Below are 21,841 nucleotides of genomic sequence, written 5' to 3'. Positions count from 1 at the left end.
TTCTCTTCTCTTCTCTTCTCTTCTCTTCTCTTCTCTTCCCTTCTCAGAACCATTCCTTTTAAGAGGCAATTAGATGTTAGATGGTTCTTTTTTTCAGAATAGTTCATCATCATCATTATTATTTTATTATTATTATTATTATTATTATTATTATTATTATTATTATTATTATTATTATTATTATTATTATTATTATGTTATTTATTTATTTATTTTTAAATACAGCACGTTCAAACACATTATAAATTTGAAAACAATTCAAAACATCTCAGGTTTGAGTCATGAAATGTCACCGATTTCACCTTACACATTCTTTAAATTTGAACTGTTTGAATATATAAAGCTTTATTGCTATTCCATAAAAAAAAAATATTCTTTTGGCCAAGTGCAGAGCCCCAGGGTTCTTTATAGAACCCCAAGGAACCTCTTTTTTTAAGAGTAAAGGGAAATTCTAGCAGCATACAGAGACATTCTGTACAATTTTTTTCTTTCCACTTTGTAACAACTGTTTGACGATGGTCAGATATCCACAAATGTTTGGCTGCATAATGTAGAGGATCAACACGTTGAGGATTTCAGAAATATATCATGTCTTATGGTATTTTGTTTTCTTACGCTGCAAAAATTCCAAAAACAGTTCCAATATATCTGAAGTCACTTTACTTAAACTACAGTATTGTATCTGCACAGCACTCAGGTACAGTTAACATCACATCACTTTCCAGTCTGTCAGATCTGTTTCTTTATCCTTGAGATATGAAATACATAATTCTGTTCATTTTCGAGTTTTCAAAGACCCTTTCCAGGCTAGAAATGATTCCGTCTTTCTTTCCTGTGTGGTTTTGAGCGCCGTGTTGTTATCCGATGAGCTTTAATAAGCCTACAAAGAGTTGGTTTTCTTTAATATCTCTGAAGGAAGGGAAGAGACCGTGAGGAGAAAAGAGGTGTGTTATGACCTTACTAGATTTCTCCTACATATATTTTAACTCAAAATTGTTTATTGATGTTCAAATGGAGATGAAGGTAACTCATTTCTTTCTTTTGAGAGTTTTCTCTGAATTAACTGGGATTAGACATTTTAAGGTATTTGTATGAGACAAATCTCAGGTTTATCTGCAAAAGTCTTTCAGGAAATGTAATGAGAATGCTTACGATATGGGTGTCATGTTATCAACCTATGATTATTTAAAAATAATCATTACCCTAATTTGAATGCTAACAATATTTAGTGTTTGTATTGTATCCTGATATGATGGTATCTGTTGTGTCATATGAATCATGACATGCACACCCTGATCCTGTGTGTGTATGTGTGTGTGTGTGTGTGTGTGTGTGGGTCTCAGATTTTCCTATCACTTCCCAGGAATGGTCACATGGTCCTCTCCACATCCTTGGGCAGCATATGTTCCTACTGAGCAACTTATTTATTAGAAGAGGAACCTGATTCGTTCCTTGTTTCCATCTGACACACAGAAAAACCCCACGTGCATTCCCTACGGCAACACAAACAAACAGTCCTGGTGTCCTCATGCCTGCCGTGTGTATTTACTCTTTTGCCTGGATAAATAGTCACCGATGCATTATGCGGGCCGTGTTTGATTACCCAGAGACCGGTGTGCAGAAACAGGCTTATAGTGTTACATGACAGTGTTGTCAGTTAGGGTTGCATTTCGGGCAGCGAGTTCACCTTTGACCCCTGAAGTGCCGCGTCGGGGCTGTGGGGCCGGTCCGGACGAGGATCCATTTTAGATGACCGATAAGAGAAAAAAGGAAATGTTGTTGCTATGTGTTTAGCCTAAATCACCAGCGAGTGAATCATAATCCAGTGTTCAGGGTCCTGTCTGCATTTCTTTTTACCAGAAGCCAAAAATTGTTTTGGGGTTGCATTAAATTTCTTTGTCATGTCACACTCCACAGTGTTGGTTAATGGCTCATATAAAAAATTAAACACTCCAGGCTTTAAGAAGTTGTATTTCTGTTTTTTACCAACCTACTAAGGGCAATATATTCATAGAAATGTTTCCGAAAAGAAACATTATTTTAAACATTATAACATTATTTTTTTTCCACACAAATGTTACATCACTGTATTTGAATTGTGGCAAGCCATAAAAATAGTCGAGGTCCAATATACTGGTTGAAAAAGGGTTAAAAAATAAGTTGCTGTGTTCACCTGTCCAGCTTTAAAAAGGACTGGAATCAAAGAAGTCCAATAAATCAGTGAGCATTGCCTGTGAGTTCTAAGGTGTGAGGGAAAAAAAAAAAAAGAAAAATCACTTTTCTTAAGGTGGTGACAATATGCGCTTGGAGATAAAGAATGTGTCCACTTTATTAAAACCTCACACCACTTCACTTCTTTCATGTCTCATTTTTGCTTTCTTATCTCTCCTCTCCTGTGCTCTATTTAGTTCAGCTCAGCTTTTCACGAAGTTCCCAGGAAAGCACTAATCCACAGAATAAAATTCCAACTTGCAAAGTCTATAAAAAGGTAAAAAGTGAGAAAAGTGTTCTCAAAGTATTTTATTTTATTTATTTATTGTTGCTTTTTCACGCGAGCGTAAATGGTGCAGCTGCATTGCGAGATGTCTGAGCTTTCACACTTCTGCACCTTCTTTCTTTCTGATGGACATAAGAAATGCACCTCCCTTCTTGCTTTTTTACACCTCAGTCCTATCATCTTTCCATTTGGAAATCTGTCATCCCTATTCCCCCTCCATTCATTCATCCATCCATCCATGAGGTGAGGTGGCAAATGTTATCAGGGGTTTTTAATATTAATTGGATCGCATGCAGGATTGAACGTGGAGGAAAGAGAAGTGCTTTCATTTCAAATTTAGACCTGGTGTCATCCTGTGTGATGTCTTTTCCAGTTTTCATTCTGGACGTCACTCGGTAAGCACTGTTCCCATGAGCCTCTGGGTCAGATAACATGCAGTGTTTATCTATCCATCAGGAGGAGTGTTTTTTTTCCTCTAGCCATGTCACTGTGACATGCAAAGAGAGTGTTAGTGATGGACGGCTGATTATTTGAGTAGTTCGTGTCAATCCATAGAATCTCATGCTAAATATTTATGTCGGGGCCAGACCCTTTCTTCTCTTCCTCTTTTTACTGTCTGATGGCAGATTGGGGTCAAGAGGTCAAAGGAGGTGGAAACTTTTCCCTGAGAATTGGTTATGATTGACCAACCATTCTTTTTACAAAATCTTGATCTTTACTACATTTATAGCATATGTTGCTGATCCATGATTGGGATCCCATTTATATCCCACACTGATGTGATGTAATTCACATTTCAGATATATTCCATCCATTCATCCATCTATTTTCTTTTTTTGTAAAGTGTATCCCACACCAAGAACCTGGAGTCTAACCCATCACAAGGCACAATAACACACACTACAGATGATTTGAAACATCAGTCAGCCTACAATGTTTTTATACTGAAGGAGGAAACTGGAGGAAAAACCCTGAAGCGCAGTGAAAAAAAGCAAACATCACACACACCTCATAAAGGAGGTAGAAATCAAACCTCCAACCTCAGAGTTATGAGGCAGTCATGCTATCCACCAAGCCAGTACCATTCTACCCACTTCACTGAGCTGAGGGCATGAAGCCTTTATTATCACCGCACATACATTACAGTGGAATTCTTTTCTTCGCATATCCCAGCTAAGGAAGTTGGGGTTAGAGTGCAGGGGCAGCCATGATACAGCACCCCTGGAGCAGAGAGGGTTAAGGGCCTTACTCAATTGCCCAGCAGTGGAGATTGGTGGTGCTGGGGCTTGAACCCTGATCCTACAATCAACAATCCAGATGCACCACCACTGCTCCGTGAGCCACCACTGCCTTTATCTATAATATAATCAGTAAAATGCTTCAGAAATCCTATTATTCTTTCCCTAATGAACGAATCACTTTAATTATCTCATACTTGAAACATCCTTTTCCATGACTCATCCATTACAGATTAGAGAAAAAAATGTACATTTTAGTTCCACACCATTTACTCAAATCTGTTACTTGAACACATTCATTAGAATGAAATGTTTGGAATATTTTACAATTCAAATGTTCAGTATGATTTTTTATTCTTTTTAGTCCTTTGTTTTTAATAATTTGGGGATAGAGACTATTGTTTGCTATTGTTTGGCTTTTTACCCTTAATTATAGATTAAAAGGAAATTACTCATTTACTAAATGTCCTCACTTGGTTAGCATGCACGTTTTTGTATGCACTGTATTCACGAATTCACTCATTTTAACCCTTTTAACCAGTGTAAATCAACTTATGAGACATTTTCATTCAGAAATGAATGAAATAAATGAATGATGTTCTGCCTATAAGTTTGATATAAAACAAGGACTTTAGTGTGTTTTAGACATGTGTTTTTCCCTCCGTTGGATAACCTTACACAGAATTTTACTGGTGGAAGATCAAATTTGAGGAACTTTTTAGATGAACACGGAACTTGGAGCATCTCAGAGAGCAGAGATGGGTTTGATATCAACATTTACTTTGAAGATAGAAACATTTGTGTGGAAAAAGAATAACCATTTTGGGTTTTTTTTTTTTTTTTGGAACTTTTTTGTACAAATATCACCCCTAGTAGGCTAGGGAAAAAACAGATATTTATGAAATACTATAAATTCTTGAAGTCCTGATTTTGTTTGAGCTTCATATTAACCACCACAGTGGAGTGGAACTTGACATCATCAACATGGACACAACAAAACAGGAGCAAACTCAAATTTTTGGCCTTTGGCACAACCTAGATCTGACAATCAATCAATCAATCAATCAATCACAAACACAAAAAGACATCAATGCTGAACATGAACACAACCAAAACAGGCATCTGGGAAAAAGAGTTAAAATTGTGTGATGCATCTACTGATATCAAACACTGGGTTAACATTTTATTATTATTATTAGACTTAGACTTCCATTGTCAGTTGTGTTATATTTAGTAGAGAAAAATTGTGAAGATATACTGTATAAATAAATAAATAAAGATTCTGGCTAAAATGGCTGGAGTAGGCTACACCTTTAATATACTGTATGTATGATCTGGTTGTGTATAATGGTGCCAGATGCATGGTATTCCCAGTGCACCACATTTCTCAACAATTGAAAGTTTGGTATCTTGGAGCTAGCTGTTTTATCCTCTTTCTCCCTGAAGAATTCCTTGGCAATTTTCTGCTATAAATTGCTTTAGAGATATGTTTGTTCTTTCAGCAGCCATTGTTTACTTTTATCTCCCCAATTTCTGTGTGACAGAAAGCAGCAACGTCGCCTTAATCTTCTAAAGACGTGCCATCTGAAGTTTTTCCGTCAAGTAGCACGTAGGTGTGGCCTAACGCTTCTGTAAAAGATACCTGCAGCCTCCATTTTGGCAAAACAGTTGCTAAAAATAGAGCAAGTCAGACCAGGTTTCTGGTGAAGCCATGTGTGTGTGAGTCAGTGTCATGAGAGAAGCTCAATCATCAACTCCTAAACTGTGAAAATGGAGGCGGGTGAATCGTTCCTTGAGAAGCTTTGCGTTCTCGTCTTTAATCTCCAAATGTCAAGCAAGAACAAGAACAACCCCTGGTGGTGTTATTAAATGTGCTGGGGGTGGAAGGGGGAGGGGAAGGAGGGGTAGATGATTAAAAATAAAAATGATGGGAAGTCAGAAAGCATTCCTTCCATGAAGTGTGTGTTCCGTCCCTCTAGGTGTGTGTTTCTCGTGTAAAGTGGTACAAGCCGATACAGCTTGGCTTAGCAAAATGTTCTCACTCATGTTCATGTTCTTGCTATTTCCACCACCACGCATGACGTGCCATACTTCAGTGCCTGAGTTTGGTTGCCCTTCTTGCCCAGGTATCTTGGGAGTATAACAGAAGATAAAAATAGTCCAGACCTTTGATTAGTCACATCGGCGTCACTGAAATGTCCTGATTAATGGATCTGGCTGGAAGCACTTTTCTACCACCACAGCAATCTTCAGAACTGTAGAATCTGCCCAAGTTTCTTTTTTTCTTCTGGATAGAACATTTTCTACCATAGGGTTCATGAATTCTCAAACCCGATGGACTGATAACAGCAGCTCAGAGCCGGCTGAAAGACGAATCACAGGTCTATATCAATCTGGTTCTTGTGTTAACATTACTTTAAACTACAGACTGCATGAATAGTCAGATCTGAAGTTTCGGCTCGGAAAGTAGCTTACATTCAACAGTAACATGAACTGTAGGTTAATATTAATGTGCTCATTCTGATACATTATTGTTTCTTTAGTAACAATGTCTTCACAGGCTAGTAGAGAGAGATGAGAGAGAGAGAAGAGACAGACAGAAAGAATGAGAGACAGAGACAGAGAGAAAGAGAGAAACAGTGAGAGAGAGAGAGAGAGAGAGAGAGAGAGAGAGAGAGAGAGTAAGAAAGACAGGAAGGAAGTGAGACAGAGAGAGAGAGAGAGAGAGACAGTGAGAGAGAGAGATGGAAAGAGTGACAGACAGCGAGAGATAGAGACAGAGTGACAGACATAGAGATAAAAGAGAGACAGACAGAGAGAGATAGAGAGACAGAAAGAGAGAGATGGAAAGACAGGCAGACAGATTAACCTTGTATAAAATGGAGTGTATAAAACTGGGTAACAACTCCTTCACAGGTACTTACATAGTGGAAGATCTACTTTTTCTAAGTTATGTAATAAACAATAAACAACAACAACAACAAAAAGATATTTTTTTAAATATTTTTGGAAGGAGCCTCCAGTGCAAGCTGGTGAGATGATAACAGTTTAGAGTTGCTAACCTGCACAAGATATCTTTTGTAAAAATAGTAATCACTAGAATATTGCTGTGATATTAGAGGAATAAAACACTACAGGACATGCTCTTATAGAGTGGCATAATTTTTTATAAAGGTTCAGATTCAATTTTTATTCATTCACAGCAGGTATATATATATATATAGCTCAAATATACTGCACATTTCTTAGGCTATAAAATCCTGCATCTTAAAGTTTGTGAAGTGAAATGGTTTCTCCTTCATCCTGTCGTTCTCAACATCTACATAAGGTGTGACATAATAGAGATACACAACCTTCCTAGTGCCCTAGCTATTTGACAGAACATCCTGCTTTTGTTGTCTAAGAAAGATGTATCAGTGACATGTAGGAGTTTTCATTTAAATATATAATTAAAAATATATATATAGTTTTTTCCTATTTTTTCCCCCAATTTTTTTCCTAATATTTTTCCAATTTTGTTTTCCTTTTTTTTTTTTTTTTTTATTGTATCTTTTTTGTGTTACAATTCACCAACTTGTGAATTATTGGTCTGTGTGTATGCTAAGGGTCTATATAAATATACCACAATTTTATTTCTTTATTTTATTTTTAACTCTGTTTTCACTTATTCTAACCCTTATTATTATTATTATTATTATTATTATTATTATTATTATTATTATTATTAACCCACTTATTATCAGTTAATCTGATATAATAATCTATATTTTTAGCTATGTTTCTCTCAGAATATTATAAACAGAGGACCAAAAAAAAAAAAATTAATAAAAAATCAGGTAATGGTGTTGAGAGACACAGAGGAGCTTAACCACTGATACTTCTTCTGATTTAATCCCTCTTGTCTCTTGATCTGTAGGGTGCTAACAGCCACCATCACTTATTTAAGCGCATGATGCGGCTTGTTAGTGGGTCCGAGTTTGACGAGAGCTCTCGGCAGCACGTTGAAAGACAGGAGGAAGAGAAGCAGTGCTGAAAGCTCGTGTCAAAGCGCTACAAGATCACACACTCGCACATGCAGTCGATTTCAAGCCAATATGTTTTGCAGATTGCTTTGCTTAAGTCCAATAGTTAAGTTAATAATGCACATTCTTTCAAGGAGAGGAAAGGTTGCTGGAAGGACAGGTGTCAGGTGAAGTTCTGCAAGTTTCTTGAGGCAAATTTCCCTTCAAGAAATTCTTGAAAAAAAAAAAAAAAAACCATCACAGGATTCTTCTGAAATTTTTTAGCAAAACATAGACATGTTTTTACTTGAGGAACCACGATTAGGTGGAACAGGACTAATGATGAAAACCTTTAAAGCAAATCATTAAAAAGTAATCAAATAATAAAAAAAACAATATAAAATGCATAAACATAAAAGGTTTAGCTTTTAAGCGTATACTAAGACTTTTATTTCAGACCAGAAATACAGTCAGATACAACAATTTTGGCCACGTCAGTCATCTGCAACCTGGTATCTACTACTCTACTCTTAAACTGCAGAAAAAAAAGAATAAATAAAATAAAATAACACAATTTTTGTCCACTTTTGAGACAATCCTGTGATGTCATGTCTCTCTAAAAATGTTTCATGCTGTCACTTTCTTTGTTATTATAATATACATTTTAATGTCCTTTATTAATTTTATAACCCAAGTGGAAATCATATTGTTTTTTATTTTAATTAATAAAACATATTTTTCTATTTTTCTTTAACTTTAAATCTGTTTCTACATGACCTACATTCATGAACATTCATGAGCGTGTCCATATACACATTCATATTTACAATATTATTATTAATTATTATTATTATTATTATTATTATTATTATTATTATTATTATTATTATTATTATTAGGGATTAGGGAGGGATTTCCCAATGATAATGTTATAATAGTTATTGTGTTTTCTTGGTAAAAGAACAGAGAAATGATTCATTAATAAATAAATAAAATGAATAAATGTTTGAAATATTTTGCCTTGAAAAAAAAAAGATCAGATTTCTGAATGTTTGTGCATACGTAATTATTAAACCTATAAAATAAATTGAATTAAAATTTAAAAATGTATAAAGGTAAATATTTTTTTAAAATGTAAACAAATAAAAAAATATTTTTATTTAGTTTTTAAAAATATGTAAAAAATAAATTAAGCATCATTTGGAGAATTACTCAGCATAATTAAGTTCTAAAAAAAATAAAACCTTACTCACCTGTAGTGTCTTGCCTTAAGTTGCAAGAGTGTTTTCACAAAATTATCTTTTGTGACACACAGCTGTAAAAATATTACCCTATCATCATTTTAGCACATCAATCTTGTACTTTTCTCCATGTGCTATGCTGATTAAACCGTTCCTCACTTGTTTTAATTGTTATTTTACATTACAATCACAGTGTCAGCAAAATCCTCCACCCCAAACCAGGAACTGTGGCATTTAGTTCCTCAAAAGGTTCAGGCATCCGTCATTTCCCGATATCCCAGTAGAAAAAGAGCAAGGAAAACATCTTGAACTCCCTCTGTACTCCAAATCAGACTTGTGTTTAGAAGCTGCTTTTCTCTCCTTTCTGCCTGACAGATACCCGGAAGCATACATATGTCCTGTCAGTCAAACACGTATGCACACCTGTCGCCCTTTGACCTGTGCCCTTACCCAGGGGGCACAAAACTATCTACACACAAATAAGTCTGTCACTGCTTTGACAAGGGAGGAAGAAATAGAGGAAATAAGAGAGAAGGAAAAGGAAAGGAGGAGACGTAAAGGACAGGATGATTAGGGGTCTGTATCCGGACCTTAACCAGACAAATATACGCTTTAAACATATATAACGTATGTGCTGTCTACCAAACGTGCCAATTTTACTGTCAGCGGTTGCAACTGTAACATTTCCATTTGTTAGGATATATATATAAAGATGTTTATATCTAGTCCACAAGACGCTAATAATAACTGAATTTACACAAATGAACAAGTTGCTGGTCTTCAAAAAAAAATTCCCCAGCCCAGGCACATTCTTCTGCAACCTTCTGCTTGTATTATATTGTTAATATGTTATCTTCTGGGAAAGTCTTATGTAAATATCTTATGTAACTTCTGAAGAGCGGGACTAAATGACAAAAAAGAAGATAACAGTTTAAACAATTTAATTGTAATTTATACTGATCATCCTGCTCAAAAGACACCCGCCCCACCGCTCATGTTTCTTTTCATAATTCAAACTCAAAATTCAGTTGATGCCAGTTTTGTCCAGAACGGCTTCTCTCTCTCTCTCTCTCTCTCTCTCTCTCTCTCTCTCTCTCTGTCTGTCTGTCTGTCTGTTCTTTACATCCATGCTAAAGAAAATTAACCTCATTACTCTGGCAGTCATCCAACAAAAGCTACTTATGAAGTAAATTACAAGGTTTCATTATTAAACATACTATAAGATTTTAACTATTATTATTATTATTATTATTATTATTATTATTATTATTATTATTATTATTATTATTATAACCAAGTCTGACAAAAGGATTAGTATAATCATTTTAGCAAAGGCCTGAGCTCCGGGAATCATTTCCTCTAACAGGTAGAAGTTTGTGAGGTTCGACCTTAGGAGGTGGGTGGGTGGCTGGCTGTGTGTGTGTGTGTGTGAGAGCATGAAGTAGCTGAGTGTTAGGGAAGATGAAAGATTAAGAGGTTTACTGGAATGTTAAGTGTAGTCTAAATGAGTGAACACACATTCGGGATTTATGTGCGCTGCAAGCTTGGGGCAAAATAGTTTGGAAATTATTAAATGGCTTCAATTAAAGTAATAAAATCGGCAAACGGGGGAATCCTGACTGATGATTTATAGCACCTGTCTTCCTTTTCTTGTCCTCTGTCTCCCGGTTTCATTTGGAGTGTTTTGTTTCTTCAGCTCCCCTCGTGCTTTAGCTTTATTGACTTTTACTCTGATTGCATGCGCCGGCATTTTATTCCTTCGCGGCCCTTCACTGGTCTGGAAAATGCCGATATCTGGCCTTTTGGGTTGGTTTATTAGTGCAGTGTGGAAGATATCATGATTTTACTCAGCTTTTTGGGATCTTTTAAAAAATATTTGTGGGTGCATTTCAATAAGTTTGATGCAGGTAAATGTTTGGCCAAAATGATGCAATGCTAGTAAAAGCACAGAAATAAAGTTGCTATTGATGGAATTGGTTGCCTGGATGTGTGTGGGTGTGTGTGTGTGTGTGAGAGAGAGATAGAGAGAGAGAGAGAGAGAGAGAGAGAGAGAGAGAGATCCTGATGTTTGTTAAAAACCTGCGATTGAACAGAAGACTTGAAAAAATATGTTGGGTTTGATATTCCTAAATTTTTAAACCAGTGCTGTTAAATGCTTGATTCTGATTGGTCAGAAAGTATAGATTATTTATTTATTTATTTATTTATTTATTTATTTATCAATTGGTATTTCTTTCTTTCTTTCTTTATGAGAGAAATTCAGCTGCCACAGTTATTTGTATGGACCTGTATAGCAGTGGCTTTGTATAAACAGATCAAAATATCAGTTTTTCTATTGTGTCAGCAGAACACTTTTTCTAAACTTTGTAGTTTTTCAGTAACAACTTTAATAATGAGAAAAGGAAAGGCTGGTGAAGGGAAGGCCAGTGATCAAGACAGCTCCAATGAGGTGGGCAGAGTCACGACTGTTCCAGCCACAATTATTATTTTTTGGCACTTTTTCTTATTTTAAGCCTCTTTTCACCACCATTTATGACAGAAACACCTTTACCTCTGTTAATTTTTTTCTTTTACAGTATATTGTTTCCTATTGTTCTGTATAGACATTATGTAGATAACTATTTGGATTTATTTTTTGCATTTTTCATATTTATTCTATGGCATTTCACTGCATCTATAGTTGTGTATGTGGCAAAAAATTCGCATTTGAATAAAAAAAAATCATTTGGAGGTCTGTTTAAGACTGCTATAATGTAATGTTGTTGTTTTTTTAGACGTTCCACAACATCGATCATAACTATAATTAAATAAATCATGATGTTCTGTAAGAGAAATAAAACTTATGGATGTTCAATGATTAAAAAATAGTCATGGTGGGAAAAGTGGTGTCATGTCTTTCTCTCCCAACACTACTACTTATCACATGTTTACTGTATTCATTTATTAGGAAAAAATTTGTTTAGATTTATAGAATTGTGTTGAATTGGGGGAAAAATGAAATAAAGAGGTAGACACAGGTGAAAAAGTGCAGGTGAGGCAGTTTTAATGAAAGTTCAGCAAACAATCCAAAAGGTAAGACAAACTTGAGGTCAGGAGAAAAGGCAAAGGTCAGAACATCAACAAACAGGGTACAGAGGGTTAGGTCAGAACTCGGGTAAACAAACAGTGTCAAATCTGGACAATAGGAGTTTGGAATGGTCAGAACAGAGCGTAAATAGACCGTATACTTCATGATGTGTGTGTGTGTGTGTCTGTGTGTGTCTTTTCACGAGTGGAATCCAGTTCGTAGGTTGCGGTGCTTGTCAGGGGTTGTGAAAGTTTGTAGCTTCTTGTACCTGACACTTAGATATTGGGATATGTTGTCCTTGATTTCATGCCTTAAACATTAAGCCTCTAAAAAATAAATATCATAAAACTCACACAGAGAAAATTCATTCATAATATTTCGGTTCCTCAGGATAAGATCTCCTCACCTTTAACATGGTTAACATGGTTCTCATACCAAAACCTAATAACTTTAACAAACATCTCACTGTTGCTCTAAATTTATTGAATGATATCGACATGATAATGAAATTATCTCACGCAGAGCTCAGAGGCTTCAAGTGAATCATATAACCAGGGCGAGTTCCTGTTCCTGTCAAGAGATATTTATGTGCATTATATAACACCACTTCATCTTTGACAGTGATCGATTTAACTGTTTAAAAAAAAAAAAAATGATTGCAGTAGAATTTTGCTTATCTTCATCATCATCAGTGTCCAAGAAAATGTTCCCTGTGGCAGAACTCCTGCAGTGGTGAAGGTGGAATGTTGGATTAACGTCAGAACAAACACAACTATGATCCCAGTTAGTGTTTCTCATCCATCCACGTACAGTACGGGATAAATTCCGCCGATTATTAATTAGTCATGATTAATGATGCTTAAGTAGTTATAAATAATAATAAATGGGTCATGGTTAAGAATGTGAATTTTTTTGTAAAAACGCATATTTTTTAGTCTAATCAGCTTTTCAAATTACAGTATGATGAAGAATTTGAATAATATCAGTGTTGTAAAAAAGTATAAATATATATAATCATAGATAGATAGATAGATAGATAGATAGATAGATAGATAGATAGATAGATAGATAGATAGACTGTATTGTCAAAAGTTTTGGGACACCCCTCTAAATCATTGAACTCAGGTGTTCTAATCACTTCCATGGCAGGTGGAATTTTACAATTTATAATTTTATAACAGGTGTATAAAATTAAGCACCTAGGCATGTAGACTGCTTCTACTAACATTTGTGAAAGAACAGGTCACTCCCAGGAGCTCAGTGAATTCAAGCATGGTACCGTGATAGGTTGCCACCTGTGCATTAAGTCCATTTTTGAAATTTCCTCACTACAAAATATTCCATGGTCAACTTTAATGGTATTATAAAAAAGTAGAAGCAATTGGGAACAGCAGAAATCCAATGGACGAGTCTGGGTTTGGCAGTTGCCAGGAGAATGGTACTTGCCTGATTTCATTGTGCCAAGTGTAAAGTTTGTGTGTGTGGGGTTGTTTTTCAGGATTTGGTCCTTAGTTCCAGTGAAAGGAACTCTTAACTCAGCATACCAGCAGACATTTTGGACAATTTCATGCTCCCAACTTTGTGGGAACAGTTTGGGGATGACCCCTTCCTGTTCCAACATGACTGCACACCAGTGCACATAGCAAGGTCCATAAAGACATGGATGAGTGGAGTTTGGTGAGTTTGGTGTGGAGGAACTTGACTGTCCTGAACAGAGTCCTGACCTCAACCTGATAGAACACCTGTGGGATGAATTAGAGTGGAGACTGTGAGCCAGGTCTTCTCATCCAGCATCAGTGCCTGACCTCATAAATGTGCTTCTAGAGGAATGGTCAAAAATTCCCATAAACACACTCCTAATCCTTGAGGAAAGCCTTCCCAGAAAAGTTAAAGGTGTTACAGCTGCAAAGGGGCGTGACAACTGAACCCCCACGGATTAAGAACGGGATTTCATAAAAGTTCATCTGCATGTAAAGGCACATGTGCCAAAAGTTTTGGCAATACAGTGTAGATAGATAGATAGATAGATAGATAGATAGATAGATAGATAGATAGATAGATAGATAGATAGATAGATAGATAGATAGATAGATAGATTATCTATCTATCTATCTATCTATCTATCTATCTATCTATCTATCTATCTATCATTGCACTATGTGTATGAAATATAATGAGGTTTCTACTCAGACTTTTTTTAAAATCTCATTTAATCTTCTCTTCTTTATGTGCCAGTTCTGCCAATTTATTTTATTTTTTTTAGTTAAACATGAATGGGTTTGCAAAACTGTTCTTACACAAGCACACTGTAAAATACATGCTCTAAAGGTCAAAGTCGATCAATAATTACACAGCAGCACAAATAAAAGTGCTTATATAGCAGGATTTTGGAAAATAGCTCGGTTTTGAAATGAATGAATGAGCAGCTCTTTTCGCAATAATAATAATAATAATAATCTCCTAGTGGATGTGACCAAGTTGTGTAAATTATTCATAGAAAAATAATCTCCTTAATAGCATCTGCACATTTATTACAAGTAATATATGAGACTGTAGAGCAACACCGGCTGCTAATAATTTGTAAGTGTGTGTTAGTGGCCTTGATGCAGAGTACTCCGAAATGTAAAAAAAAAAAATATAAATAATAAAAAAAAAAATTAAATAAATAATAAAAGAAAGAAACAAACAAACAAATAAATAAAAAGAAATAATAAAATAAAATAAGTAATTAATTTGTTAGACAGAAGTCAAAAACAGGGAGTCATCCCCTTACTTGAGCAAAAATATCATAATTAATTAGTATTACATATGTAACATACTGTGTTTTTTAATGGCAAAACTTCCAGCATATATATATATATATATATATATATATATATATATATATATATATATATATGCAAATTTTATGTGAGCTCTGTTAACAGCTAGTTATTAAAGCAAAAGATCTCTCATTTATTTCCCTGCTCAAGAGCGAGATATATTTATGAGCCCGTTTTTCCTTTTCATGTTGAAGGACTAAACTGCAGAGTACAGAATAAATGAGCTCTCTGAAGCGATGCTCCATGCCTGAACCTGCCTACAGACCCTGAAACACACACACACACACACACACACACACGCTTCACAACAAGTATCGATCACTCAGACTCTGACAGCTTTTGATGTTCCTTTAGTAAAGCAGATCAAGACAGGATATGACATCAGCATTGGCAATCATGTTTCAAGCACAAACAACACTGTGCTTGAAATTTATTAGCTCACCTTTGTGCAGAGATATTGTGATATATGATCGCTCTGTCAGAATGCATTAAGGGAGGGTGCCTGGGGCTTCAGAGCCAGTCGGAGAACAATATTACTATTGTTTATTCAAAAAAGTAGTGGCTGTGATCCTGCGAGAAAGAACATACTAGAGTGAATTAATTAATCTAGTTGAATTATTAAGCTTCAAGGAATAAGATTATGGATGAAATGAAAGATCCAGGCTGTCATAATTGCTCTGATGAAATGATAATGTTGAAGATGATAGTCTGGGAGAAGTGTGAACTCGGCGTGTTAGAACACAGGCTGCGGTGAGGAACAAAGGAGAACCGCAGCGTCTCAAGGCCAAGCTCTATACACATTTATCACTAAGGTTTTTTTTTTGAGCATGTTTTGTGCTTGCATTCATATATAAGAATGTTTTCTTGGCTACTGTTTGAAAAGGGTGTAGTAGGAAACTGTTCAGGTTTTATGTAAGTGCTGTAAGGTTGTACTGGAGGTGTGTTGTATGGAGTGTGTGTACTGGTTCAAGATCAGTTGTGGAAGTTGGATGTGGTGATGGACGATATACATTCACACTAGAGTACACTGATTGCATAAAGCTTTTATTTATTTATTTATTTATTTATTTATTGTGATGCCTCTTTATATCACCTTTTATCTTGCTTTGTGCACAGGTACATAGTCATGCTGGAACAAGTTCCAGTGAGAACATTCTAGATAATTTTGTGGTATAATGGCATATGGGTGTGAAGGTCAGCTGTCCACATACTTTAGAATTTTGGACACAACTATTCGCTCATAGTTTTCATGGTCTGTGCCCATGACAGCGTCAGGTTCCTGTGATTAATCTGGTCTTCTGCTTCTGTAGCTCATCCACCTGAAGTTTTAATATTTTACACATGCTGACATGCTTTTCTGTTCACCACGGTTCCAAAGAGTGATGATTTTCACCCGGACTGGTCTGATCATTCTCCACTGAGCTCCCTCATCAACAAGATGTTTCAGCATTCAGATTATGGGGCCCCATTCTATATAAACTCTAGAGAATGTTATGAGTGAAAATCCCAGGAGATCAGCAGTTTCTGAAACACTCAAACCAGCCCATCTGGTACTAACAACCATGCAAGAGAACCATTTGTCTTCATTCTGGTGTCTGATGTGAACAAAAACTGATTTTATGCATTGTTTTGCTGCCTGACTGGCTGATTACATAACTGTGCACGTGTACAGTGCATGTGTTCCTATTAAAGTGGACAGTCCATAGTCATATATTAGTGGATCCAGATACATGGCACATAAGGTGAAAGAGTACTCACTGATATTTCCTTCCTCTTTTTTGTCTTCTGTAATCTTCCACACTCTTCCATGCTAACGCCTGACGTTTTTTGGACCGTAAGTGGATCGTATATTTAATTATTTAATAAACAGAAAGAGATCTCACTTCTGTTTGTTCATTTAATCTGGAACCTTGCCCGATCACACAGACCCTAATTAAACAAAATTGCACCATCAAGTTTTATACCTGTGCTTTTAATTACAGCTTTACCTCTTCATCAAAAGTCCTGTTGAACGATCTTGTTTTAACGAGCTTGTTCTCACAGCCCGTCCTTGCTAAAGCAGTCGTTCCCACTGCTGACGTTCGGGATGTGTGCAGTCACTGACTTTGCTAAGGGAAAGATGAGTGCATACATGTCCTTATTAGTCATAAAGACACTTTAAAAAATGAACTTACCTCAATGTACCCAAGCTGTTTTCCTTGACATGGTATAACGTTTTAGATATAAAGAATCTCAAGATTTTAAATTATTCACATATGTTGATCAGCAACCACCTAAATAATAATGTCTAGGTCTTCTAGTGCCATCAAAACAGCTCTGATCCATCAAGGCCTGGACTCCACAAGACTTCTGCAGGTGTGATGTGGTATCTGAAACCTTTATATCCTGTAATTTGTGAGGTGGAACCTCCATGGACCAAACTTGTTTGTCCAGCATATCCTACAGATTCTCCATCAAATTGTGATCTGGGGAATTTGGAGGCCAAGTCAACACCTCAATCCATTTCTGAGTGTTTTTTTTTCACATTATCCTGCTAAAAGAGGCAACAATTAGAGAATACTGTTGCCATGAAGGGGTGTACTTGATCTGATACAATCTTTAGGTAGGTGTAATGTGTCAAAATAACATCTACTTGAACGTCAGGACTCAAGGTTTCTCAGAAGAACACTGCTCAGAGCCTCCATAGGGATGTTTTACTCCCATATTGCATCCTGGTGAAATATATTCCTCAGGTAAGCAGCACACACATTCCCAGCCATCCACAAGAAAGTGGGTTCATCTTTCTTCCTTCTTCAGAACACTTTTGGTACCAACCACTGTGTCAGGAGCTACTGGCACAGTTCCCTGCCAGAACCATCTGATGGTTCTGGCAGGCATTTCATCAAAGTTTCCATTGTTCCATTTTCCCACCATGTCACCTGTGCATTTTGAACATAATGTTTTGCCCTATATACACCAACCAGGCATAACATTATGACCACTTGCCTAATGTTGTGTTTGTCCCTCTTTTGCTGCCAAAACAGCCCTGACCGTCATGCACTGTGTATTCTGACACCTTTCTATCAGAACCAGCATTAATGTCTTCAGCAATTTGAGCAACAGTAGCTCGTCTGTTGGATCAGATCACACAGGCCAGAATTCACTCCCCACGTGCATCAGTGAGCCTTGACCGCCCATGACCCATCGCCAGTTCACCATTGTTCCTTCCTCAAACCACTTTTGATAGATACTGACCACTGCAGACTGGAAACACCCCACAACAGCTGCAGTTTTGGAGATGCTCTGATCCAGTCGTCTAGTCATCACAATTTGGCCCTTCGTCAAACTCGCTCACATCCTTACACTTGTCCAATTTTCCTGCTTCTAACATCAACTTTGTGGACAAAATGTTCACTTGCTGCATATATATCCCACCCACTAACAGGTGCCATGATGAGGAGATAATCAGTGTTATTCACTTCACCTATCACTGCTCAGAATGTTATGGCTGATCGGTGTATATCAGTCTGTTGTATCAGTCATCATCATGTTGTAGTTAGGTTTGTTTTCCATGTTGTATTCATTTTGTTTTGTGTAAGTCTTTTGCTATTTTTACATCCGTCATGCTTCTCCTGATCTTGAATCTGGGTCTAATTCTCTGTCAGCAGGCGATCAAGATTACCGCTAAGATCCGGGTTCGATCGCTGCTTCAAGCGGCAATTCCTCAAATCTGTGACACCAGGAAACATCCCACAAAATTTTGGAAATGCTTTGACCCAGTCATCTAGCCTGACTCTTGCCTTATGGCATAATATATCCCACCCCCTGGCAGGCACCATTAAAAAAAAAAAAAAAAATCAATATTATTCACTTCACCTTTTAGTGGTTTTAATGTTGTGGCTCATTGGAAAATTATCTCTACTTGTTACTGGCAGTGATAACAGAATTAAAATAGATAATACATTTAAAATGAAATAAATGGCATTCCTTAGTAAATTAGGTGATAATTATATAAATAGAGGGTTACATATCTATCTGTCTGTCTGTTTATCTGTCTGTCTGTTTTTAAAATAATTATAAACGCCTTCAGCATTGTGGTTTATTTTCTGCTTTAATATGCCAGGTGGAGATACTCCAGTGTTAGCATTCTGCATAATGTGAACAAATGAATGATGAATATTAAACAATAGCCACTTAAATGATTTAAAAAAAAAATGTACTGATGGGGTGCAAAGGGGCTCACAGCTCGGTACAAAGGAAGGCGTGGAAGAAAATCTTAATGAGCTCTTTCCTGCGACGCAAAAAGAGATAACTAGATTCAGCTCAATCTCGTCGAGTGTCTGGCAAAATCACTCCTCTCTGTAAACGATGACTTAACTTTTACACTGTGGTAATTGAAATCATGCCCCGTGGACGTGAACTGAATGTTCAGCCAAGGACAGAGTTATTCCACTTTGTCTTGTAGCTGCATAATTGGCCATACACGGAGACTAATTCTAGTGCATTAAGAACAGAATCGGGACTATCAGAGGAAAAAGAGTCCTCAGTGAACAAGGAGACTGCGAATTAGTTCATGAATACATCATTAATTCATCATAGCGGGATTCCTCAGAAAGAAGATCTCACTTCTTTTAAGTAGCTCTTTTAGATTGCACCTAAGATGGATGATGGATGCTTTTAAAAATTAAAAAACATAGAGATGATGGAGGTTTGTGACTGTCATAGATTTAGGATATGCTGTGATTCTTTAAGAGGTTTTGAGTCTGTATATTAAACTAAAACCTCAAGTAACTTGCACTGAAGTGAAAAGATAGATAGATAGATAGATAGATAGATAGATAGATAGATAGATAGATAGATAGATAGATAGATAGATAGATAGATAGATAGGTAGATAGAGAGAGAGAGAGAGAGAGAGAGAGAGAGAGAATCTGCAATCAGAAATCTAAAACAAAATAAAAAATTACTCAAACGTACTATTTCCAACGAACATCTGAAAGGCAAGTCTGAATGCCGTAAATGCTTCATACCGTAATTATTATAATCCTGTCATTAAATAAATACTTTAGCTCGCTTTCCTAAGTTAAAACTTGTCTCACCTCCTCAAGAATTTGCCGAGCTCATCACTTCTTTCTGGCATGCAGTCTGATATTTGGTAGTGCAACACAAACGCCATGTAGAACAATAACACCACAAATTACCGAAGTGTAATGTTCTGTTATTTTCCAGTATGCTGTGAGGTGAGGTTGTGGTGCTTAACTAAGAAATGGGAGAAAATAAAATAAAAAATCAAAAAGATTTTTTTGAATTCTGGTGACGATTCCTTTAGTAGATCTGCCACAACTGGAGCTGCTCAATGATGAACAGTGAACGCAGGTGTTTCTTATACAGTGGAACCTTGGCATATGAATTTAATTCTGTCTGGAGGTGAGTTCTTAAGGTGAAAATTTGTACGGTGAAATGAATTCTCCGGTAAGAAATAATGTAAATGCAAATAATCCGTTCCAGCCACCCAAAAATATTAACAATATGACCAATACGAAGCGTATGTAAACTGTATGGCTGCTTACAAAGAACTGCCCCAAGCCAAGCATTCCATGTCAAGGGTCCTCACAGGAAGTCGTGCCACCAAGCTTGGGCTAAAAATACAACAGACCACCCACGCCACCAATCTGTCAACAGAAAAATAGTCTGAAAAATCATCTAGCTTTTGAATGTATGCTGAAGGCAGCGTTGGTATCGTGGGTTGAATCTTTCCAAACAACTTTCGCTGACTGAAAAAAATGGCAAAATTCATAAACTCACTTCGATTGGCTTCGCTTGGCTTTCCACTGACGCAAAGTTTTGAATGGCTCCCGACATACGTGCAACTTAGCCGGGGTTCGGTTCGTTTGCATGCTGAAAATGCTTCGTATGCCGTTGCAAATTTCTTGCAAAATTTCAATTCTTAAGGTGAAAATTAATAATGGAGTGCATTCGCATGCCGAAGTTCCACTGTATCTGAGAAAAAGTACGTTTTCGTAGTTCCGTGTGCTGACAGATTCGCTCTTGCTCTTGCACTCGTTCTTTCTGAATAGAGAAATTCTCAGCTCCATCACTGCTCGCTGCTTCTCGGTCACATGACTCTATTGTTTGCGAGTCGCTGTGCAAGATTACATTTTCCACATTGCAGAATGATTTAAATTGCTTCTGTAATCTTATCATCAGCCTCTATTCTAGCATCGGTTGCTTTGTGGAGCGTAGATAACGGTACGGTGAGAGGAAACGAGCGCATCTGATAGACCTGAAATTCTTCTCCTATAGAAAGGTTAGGGGGTCAGTTACTAGATTGCGTGTAGGCTGTGAAATACAGTGTGTTGTTGAGGAAATCGTTATTATTGTCGTATATTATGGTACAAAGTGTTTGATGTAGATTCTGTGTGTGTGTGTGTGTGATAAATTGTGTTTGATTCAGGGTCTTCAGTAGGGTTGTGTGTGAAGGTTTTAGAAATGTAAACCAGTTTTACATCCCAAAAAACACACCAAGAACTAAGCAAACAGAATAGTATATCAGAGAAGAATAACCATGAAAAATAAAACCGTTAACATCTAAAAAATTGTTTATATCTAAAAAAAAAAAATTAAAAACAGCAAATCCTAAAACAGGTGAGTGAAATGAATGTTTGTGTTGATCATAGTCTTCATTTCCACATTCTTTTTTATTACATCTGACCTCCAATTTTCTGCCCTTCACATACCCCTCTAAATGTAATTCATCTCATTATTCAAAAATGCTTTTAGATAAAAGCTTGTTCCTTTTTTCACTCATAGATATCTCTTTCCATAAATTGGTGTTTGCTGTCACGCTGGAAATTGCCATTTGTGTGCCGAGGATTAAGCAAATTGCCTTAGAGCGCTCATCTCTGACGGAATCGTCGTATCACCTTTCTGAAAAATTCCCAACAAACTCGTTCAGAGAGGTTGATGGACTGCTGCCTCTGCTGCTGTGGCATGAGG

Source organism: Hemibagrus wyckioides, linkage group LG06, assembly GCF_019097595.1.
Source record: "Hemibagrus wyckioides isolate EC202008001 linkage group LG06, SWU_Hwy_1.0, whole genome shotgun sequence".
Classification (NCBI taxonomy): domain Eukaryota; kingdom Metazoa; phylum Chordata; class Actinopteri; order Siluriformes; family Bagridae; genus Hemibagrus; species Hemibagrus wyckioides.
The sequence above is the reverse complement of the archived record's forward strand: the minus strand, read 5'-3'. Positions refer to the sequence as shown.